A 9,008-nucleotide genomic window follows, 5' to 3' on the forward strand; every position below is an offset into this window, starting at 1 on the left:
GGCAGCAGGAGTTTCTCTGTCTGTCTGTCTGTCTCTCTCCACCTCTTTCTCCCTCTCTCTCTCTCTCTCTCTCTCTCTCTCTCATCTCCCTCTATATGCCTTTTGACACTGCCCCCTCCCCCTTTCTCCCTTTCTCCCTCTCTCTCATCTCCCTCTATATGCCTTTTGACACTGCCCCCTCCCCCTTTCTCCCTCTCTCTCTCTCTCATCTCCCTCTATATGCCTTTTGACACTGCCCCCCTCCCCCTTTCTCCCTCTCTCTCTCTCTCTCATCTCCCTCTATATGCCTTTTGACACTGCCCCCCTCCCCCTTTCTCCCTCTCTCACTCTCTCTCATCTCCCTCTATATGCCTTTTGACACTGCCCCCTCCCCCTCTCTCCCTCTCTCTCTCTCTCTCATCTCCCTCTATATGCCTTTTGACACTGCCCCCTCCCCCTCTCCCCCCCTCTCTCCCTCTCTCTCTTTCTCATCTAAGGACAGATTGGAAGAATATGCAATTGCGTATTTATCTTAATTCTTGAATGAAGAAACCCTTTGAGTTCCGAGTTCATCTCAGCTTATTTTCTCTCTCTCTCTCTCTCTCTCTCTCTCTCTCTCTCTCTCTCTCTCTCTCTCTCTCTGTGACTATGTTCCTTTCGACACGAATCTCTCTGTCTCTGTCCCTATCTCTGTGTCTGTGTCTGTCTGTCTGTCTGTCTGTCTGTCTGTCTCTCTCCCCCCCTTGGTTGTCTATCTGTCTCCCCATGCGACGCAACGCTTTGCTTCGTCCAACAGCAGACAGAAAGATAGCAGTCAATCATAGAAACATCACACTGGCCGCCATTATGCCAGGCAGTGAAAAAGACCCTGCATTCCTGACGAACTGATTCCAAATCCCCAGGGCGGCCCACTCTCAAAGTCTCTCACTGATAACACGGTAAACGACCTGGTCGCAAAGCCAGACTCTATGAGTAAAGGCCTCATTCACAGCCATTCTGCCTGCCCTTATAGACCCCCTCAGGAGGGAAGACCGCCACCACGTCGCTCCGACGATAGTCTTCATGGATCTGTGAGGATTTTCATGGTCATCATCATCATCATCATCATGATCACCACCACCACCATCATCATCATCATCATCATCATCATCATCACCACCACCATCATCATCATCATCACCATCATCATCATCATCATCATCATCATCATCATCATCATGATCACCACCATCGTCATCATCATCATCATCATCATCATCATCATCATCATCATCATCACCACCACCATCGTCATCATCACCACCATCGTCATCATCATCACCATCATCATCATCATCATCATCATCACCACCATCATCGTCATCATCATCATCATCATCACCATCATCATCATCATCATCATCACCACCACCATCATCATCATCATCATCACCATCATCATCATCATCATCATCATGATCACCACCATCATCGTCATCATCATCATCATCATCATCATCATCACCACTATCATCGTCATCATCATCATCATCATCACCACCATCATCGTCATCATCATCATCATCATCATCATCATCATCACCACCATCATCGTCATCAACACCATCATCATCATCATCATCATCATCATCACCATCATCATCATCATCACCACCATCATCATAATCATCACCACCACCATCGTCATCATCACCATCATCTTTCTTTTTGTTCGTCGTCTTGTTGTCGTCGTCGCTGTTGTTGTTGTTGTTCTTCCTCTTCTTCTTGCCCTTGTTATCGTTGTTGTTGTTGTTGTTGTGGTGGTGGTGGTGGTGGTGGTGTTTCTCCTCCTCCTCCTCCTCCTCCACTTCCTCCTTCTCCTTCTTCTTCTTCTTCTTCTTCTCCCCCTTCTTCTTCTTCTTCTTCCCCACCCTCCTTAATCCGGTTTTGTCCCAACTCCCCCCTCTCTCCCGCCCCCCCCCCCCCCCCCCCACTCCCCCCCCGCCACACACACACACACACCTCCCCAGACCTTCAGTTAAAGAAAGTCACCCACAAGCCATTAGATATTTACAAGTACAGAATGACCATCAATCTATTCCCCACAGAGAAGGAGTTTTGTGGAGAATCAATCAACTGGATCGATACGGCACACAAAGCTATCGGGGTTTGTGTCATGGTCTTCGTTGGTCGTCAACGGGCTGTGGTAATGGAAATCATTATTCCATTGACTCCCGCGCTTTTACTTCGATGTGGTCGGCAGTTTGTGTGTGTGTGTGTGTGTGTGTGTGTGTGTGTGTGTGTGTGTGTGTGTGTGTGTGTGTGTGTGTGTGTGTGTGTGTGTGTGTGTGTGTGTGTGTGTATGTGTGTGTGTGTCAGTATATATGTGTGTGAGTTTCTCTTTCTCTTTTCCCTCCCCCCTCTCTCTCCACTTCTCAGTCCCCCCCCCCCTCTCTCTCTATCTCTCTGTCTTTCTCACTCTTTCCCTCCCTCTCTTCTCCCCCCCCCCTCTCCCCATTTCTCTTTCTTTCTTTCTTTCTTCCTTTCTTCTTCTTCTTTCTTTCTTCCTTCTCCAGAGACAGAGTCAAACTAATATTTGAATTCACTCACCTGTTTAATGCGTGGATTTGATACAGAACTGGTCAACCGCTTCGATACGACACGTGTGATCAGTATGTGTAGGACATGGATATCTTTGTGTTGGTTGTTGCCCTGCTTCATCTTAAGTGTTGTAGGGGCAGTGGTTCTGTTCAACCACACAACAGCGGGCCCAACACAAAAGTCGCTGCTCAACTCTGAAGGCGGACGGCTTACCGGTATGAAGAGAACACATAACATATTCATCATTCCACAACACATCTTTGATCAAGCAGAAAGCATTATCAGTCACAAATATATACATACATCTCTATTTGAGTATCGACACTGGGGAGTATCGACACCGGGAGTATCGACACGGGGGAGTATCGACACCGGGAGTATCGACACGGGAAAGTATCGACACGGGGGAGTATCGACACAGGGAGTATTGACACAGGGGAGTATCGACACTTGGGAGTATCGACACGGGGGAGTATCGACACGGGGGAGTATCGACACGGGGGAGTATCGACATGGGGAGTATCGACACGGGGGAGTATCGACACGGGGGAGTATCGACACTGGGGCTGACCCCGTCTCTCTCTGTCTCTCTCTGTGTGTCTCTCCCTCTCTGACAGTCTGTCTGTCTATCTCTGTCTCTCTCTCTGTGTCAGTCTGTCTGTCTCTCTCTCTCTCTGTCTCACACTCTGTCTGTCTGTCTCTCTGTCTCTGTCTCTCTGTCTGTCTGTCTGTCTCTCTGTCAATCAGTATGTATGTCTGTCTGTCTGTCTCTCTCCATCTCTGTCAGTCTGTCTGTCTGTCTGTCTCTCTATCTCTGTCTCTCTCTGTCTCTGTCAGTCTGTCTCTCTGTCTGTCTGTCTCTCTCTGTGTCTCTCTTCTCCTCTCCTTCTGTCGCCCTCACCTTCTTTCTCTCCCCCCCCCCTCCCGACGGCCCCCCGCACCAACCCTCCCCCCCCCCCCCCACCTCCACCACCAACCCTAACATTCCTTCGTGGACGGAAACCTCTCACTTTTATCAGATCGTTGCTTTCGACAAAAGCCCTTAGCAGTGGTCGGTGAGTGGTAAGGGGTAGGTGTGTGTGTGTGTGTGTGGGGGGGGGGGGGTGCTGTGGAGGGGGGGGGGGGAGGGCGTAGAGGGGCTGGAAAGTTAAGCACCCCCGCAGTTTGTGCGTGTGTGTGTGTGTGTATTCAAATCAAGTCCCTCTCTCTCTCTCTCTCACACACACTCTCTCTCTCTCTCTCTCTCTCAACACTTCACAAAACAGCCGAGACCAAAGAGAGTAGCTCTTCATCGTCGTTTGGTTCGACTGAATAGAAAGAGTGGGGGGGTACGTACGTGCGTCCGTACGTTCGTGTGAAAAGTCTGGCTGGTGAGAGTGACGGTGGATTGTAGTATTTGTAATAAACACGCACGCGCACGCGCACGCACACACACACACACACACACACACACGTACACACACACACACGTACACACACACACACTTACACACACACACACACACACACACACACACACACACACACACACACACACACACACACGTCACTTGGTCGAGAGACAAGAGGTGGGTGGTGTTTTTGTGTGTGTGTGTGTGTTTTTTCCAGACACGGCGCTTGTTGAGTGAGTGCGTGCATGGGCTCAATCACAGAGAGAGAGAGAGAGAGAGAGAGAGAGAGAGAGAGAGAGAGAGAGAGAGAGAGAGAGAGAGAGAGAAGGGGGAAGAGAGAGAGGGAAAGAGAGGCAGAGAAGAGACAGAGAGTGAAAGAAAGATATATATATATATATATATATATATATATATATATATATAGAGAGAGACAGAGACAGAGAGAGAGAGAGAGAGAGAGAGAAGGGGACACTGAAAGAGAGAGAGACGGAGAGAGAGACAGAGACAGAGAGACAGAGACAAAGTGAGAGAGAGAGTAGGAGGGAGGGAGAGAAAGATAGACGGAGGGAGCGAGAGAGAGACAGAGAGAGAGAGAAAGGGGAGGAAGGGAGAGAGAGAGAGAAAGGACAGAGACAGGACAGCGAGAGAGAGAGAGACAGAAACAAAGAGAGAGAGAGAAGGAGGGAGAGAGAGAGAGAGAGAGAGAGAGAGAGAGGTGGGGGAAGAAAGAGAGAGGGCTCCAATATCATGATGAAAGCAAGCACAGTGCTTCCGCGGCAAAAGAAAATCATTGTGTTAAGAGGCGGGGTGTTCTTTCAGGGTGTTGGTTTGCACAACTGGAGGATTTCTTCAGCTGGTTACCGGCGTGTGCGTCGACATGTGTTCTGTGTGGTGATTATTATCACACTGATTGCAGCCCTTGAGGTCTCTCCTCGGGGTTGTCAGTCAGTCAGTCTGTCTGTTGCTGTGAGGATCCTGCCCAGGACGTACTGCCCGTTGTTCAGTGGTGGTGTTTGTCGCCAGCCTGTATTTTTGAGTGAGGTTGACTAACGTCGCGGATTTTAGTGTGGTGAGACGTATGTGATGTGTGTTTTTTTGGGGGTGGGGGTGGGGGTTGGGGGTGGGGGGGGACAGCTGAGTAATTAAATGAAATAGATGAAATAATGAAAATAAATGAAATGTATAATGTCAGAGTTTCAGTTTCAGTTTCAGTAGCTCAAGGAGGCGTCACTGCGTTCGGACAAATCCATATACGCTACACCACATCTGCCAAGCAGATGCCTGACCAGCAGCGTAACCCAACGCGCTTAGTCAGGCCTTGAGAAAAAAAGAAAAAGAAAAAAAAAGGTGAATAAATGATAGATAAGCTTACATAAATGAATAAATAAATAAATAATAATTATGATATAAAAAAGGTAGTAGTAATGATAATAATAATAAAATAATAATAATAATAATAAATAAAGAAATAAGACAACAATGATGATAAATAAGCAAATAAATGTAAAACATGAAGACACACATTCACAGATACACCCACACATGCATAACAGATATGCACCAAACATGCAGTTTCACAGATATGAAAGCACAGTCAAATACATAGAAACGTACATGAGCTCCAACACACACACACACACACACACACACACACACACACACATTACCCTGCACCTCCTCTAATGTCAGAATGTCAGAGGAGGGGTGTTAGGCTGAAAAGAGGAGAGTCGCTCGTGCATGTTCAGTCAGGGTTTGAAACATAACTTGAATTAATATCTGTGATTCGTGGCAATTCACTCCTGTGATTCGTGACAATTCACTCCTGTGATTCGTGACAATTCACTCCTGTGATTCGAGGCAATCTGACGTAGAAACGGTGTCTGTGCTAAGAAAAGCAGTCAAGGAAAAAAAAAAAAAATGGTATGTGTCGTGAACTGAGATACGTTTCAAATCGAAAGCCTGTGATCTGAGACTATTCAGCTTGATCGCATGTGGTTTTAGACATGATTCTGCATCACGGTCTGTGTTTTTGTGATACGATTCAGCATCAGTTCAACACACCTATGATTTGAGACATGTTTCTGCATCAGCGTATGTGGTTTTAGACATGATTCTGCACCAAAGTCCGCGATTGATGTGAAACGATTCAGCAATAATCTAACTTTTACCTCTTATGCGAGACACGTGTCTGATTCAAAGTCGGTTATCTAAGATATGATTCTGCATCTGCGCTTTCTGATTCAAAGTCGGTTATCTAAGATATGATTCTGCATCTGCGCTTTCTGATTCAAAGTCGGTGATCTAAGATATGATTCTGCATCTGCGCTTTCTGATTCAAAGTGGGTGATCTAAGATATGATTCTGCATCTGCGCTTTCTGATTCAAAGTCGGTTATCTAAGATATGATTCTGCATCTACGTTTTCTGATTCAAAGTCGGTTATCTAAGATATGATTCTGCATCTGCGCTTTCTGATTCAAAGTCGGTGATCTAAGATATGATTCTGCATCTGCGCTTTCTGATTCAAAGTCGGTGATCTAAGATATGATTCCGCATCTTCGCTTGTGATGTAAGACTGCTCAACATTAAACATCCAGGCAGCGTTATGTCTGTTATAAAAAAAAAAACCCAACAACAACAAAAAACAACTTGGCATCAAACGACTGTAAATTGAGACATAGTTTAAAGCATGATATGTCTCATCCGTCAAATGAAAAGGTTTGCTGTGAAACGCATGTGAACTGAGAGATAGTTTAACATTAGATGTCTGTAATGTGAGGCGCAACTGAGTATGTATGTCTGTGATTCGAGACACAGTTTAGCAAGACATGTTATTACCTGAGTTACCGGTGAGACGCAGAATAACTTCAAACGTCTGTGGTTTTAGATACAGTTTAGCAAACGTCTGTAATATCTTGAAAACAATAACAACAACAAGCTGTTAATGTTTGTGACTTTGAAGCGCATTATGTCATTGAACATACGTGATTTGAAACACGGTTTTAGCATTAAACGTCTGCAATTATAAACGCAACTGAACTGAGTATCAAATGTCTGTGAATAGAGATACAAATTAGCATCGATTGTGTAATTTCAGACACTGTGCATAAAACAGTTGCATTTTGAGACACAATTCAGCATCTATTGTCAATGGGTTGAAACACCCTTTCAGGAAATTAGACAATTGTGGCTTGAGACGCAAATTAGCGTAAGTCGGATTCTTTTCCTCCCGAATTAAGATCTTGGTTTAGCAGAGTTTGGTATCAGAAGCAGTGCGATTCGAACCACAGTTGCTTTTAGTTTTTTATTTGTTTGTTTTGTTGTTGTTGTTTTTTATTTTCTGTTTTTATTTTTGTGTGTGTTTTTTGTTTGTTTGTTTGTTTGTTTTGTTTTGTTTTTGTTTGTTTTTGTTTTTAGATTAACAAATAGTAAAGAATGGTAACTCTCTCCATTCACAAGGTACACAACGTCAAGTGAGTGCTGCTTACGCTACCGATTCAGCTAGCACACAGGTAAATAAAAGGTACATTGGAACAAACCCAGACACTTCCTCAAAAAGGAAGCGCCGGGCCTGTCCTTATACTGATCATTTGACATGTGCAAACAGCAGCAAAGACAGAAGAAATGTGCAAACACAAATTAGCTTTTATTCAAGACTGGCATAGCCTCTTTAATCCTGAACAAGCCACACAGAACACATGGACGATACAAAGGTATTTACTATTTGTTAACCATTTCATATCCTGGCCTCATTGTTTGTTAATGTTTTTGTTTTATGGTATGTTTGTTGTTGTTTTGTTTTCAAACTCAGAACCAGCCAGTGTCCAGTTATAGCTAGAGACTGTGCCAGTCGTCTGTGATTTGAGACATTGCACCGTCTGAACTGTCTGTGATTTGGGACATTACACCGTCTGAACTGTCTGTGATTTGGGACATTACACCGTCTGAACTGCCTGTGATTTGAGACATTGCACCGTCTGAACTGTCTGTGATTGGGGACATTGCACCGTTTGAACTGTCTGTGATTGGGGACATTGCACCGTCTGAACTGTGTGTGATTTGAGACATTGCACCGTCTGAACTGCCCGTGATTTGAAACACGATTCATTGTCAGTCGTCATCGTCCGTTCATTACCTGAGTCATATCACAGACAATACAACTGCTAATCAGCCGTGTGTGTGTGTGTGTGTGTGTGTGTGTGTGTAGGAAGGAATTTTTGTTTAATGTCCCGTCACACATATCGGTGATTGAAGACATTTTGTAAAAGTATTTATGAATACATCTGAGTATTATCGGTTAGAAGGGGTGGGAGATGTGGATGAATGGAGGGTTTGGGGAAACTGGGCAAATGAGGGTAAAAATGTGGGTGAAATTTGAAAGAAAAACAAAACAAACAAACAAACAAACAAAAACAAAAAACCCTCTAAATACAGTTACAGGAAATTACTTAAAGGACTTCGTAAAAGAGAAGTCGTTAAACTGACAAGCGAAACAACTGATAATGAATGCAAAAAGTCAAAAACATCAACGTTCTCAGTCACTTGTGAAGACACACTTTCGTGTACAAAAGGTTTCATCAAGCTACAGTGAAAAATTATATGCTCAATTGTCAGGTTATTAAAGCATATACACTTGACATTAGAACAAAACTTGGTCCGTAATGAATTTGATAATAGTCTGAGAGCTAAGCTCAGAATTGGTCTGCGAATCGGACCAAAGTCTGAGAGAGTCAACTGACGAGGTTTTAGACTTGAATTCAAGCACCTATAAAAGTCTCTTTCTAGTATATTGCTTATTTCCTTGTATGACAATGGGCAATATACTTTTATACTATCTATATGATTTTTTGCTCCCCTTTTTGCTGCCCTATCTACTTGGTCGTTATAACGGAATCCAGTGTGGGATGGTATCCAACAAAAATCAACATTTGTACCCTTCACAAATAGGGAGTGCAATAAATACCTAATTTCAAAAAATAAATCTTCTCTTCGATTATTCTCAAAAAGGAGCAAACCTTTTAAGACAGATTGAGAATCAACACAAAATAGGATATTACTT

General features: G+C 44.2%; 1 protein-coding gene across 1 annotated transcript in view; it reads left to right on the forward strand.

Annotated features, from left to right (window-relative positions):
- The first annotated feature begins 4,778 nt into the window (after window positions 1-4,778).
- Window positions 4,779-9,008, forward strand: part of LOC143287327 (uncharacterized) — a 42,307-nt gene continuing 38,077 nt past the window's right edge. Inside the window, exon 1 of the mRNA XM_076595284.1 lies at window positions 4,779-5,019. The gene's annotated coding sequence lies outside the window, so the exon portion shown is untranslated. The remainder of the gene's footprint in view (window positions 5,020-9,008) is intronic.

This window comes from Babylonia areolata, chromosome 11 (assembly GCF_041734735.1).
Source record: "Babylonia areolata isolate BAREFJ2019XMU chromosome 11, ASM4173473v1, whole genome shotgun sequence".
Lineage (NCBI taxonomy): Eukaryota > Metazoa > Mollusca > Gastropoda > Neogastropoda > Buccinidae > Babylonia > Babylonia areolata.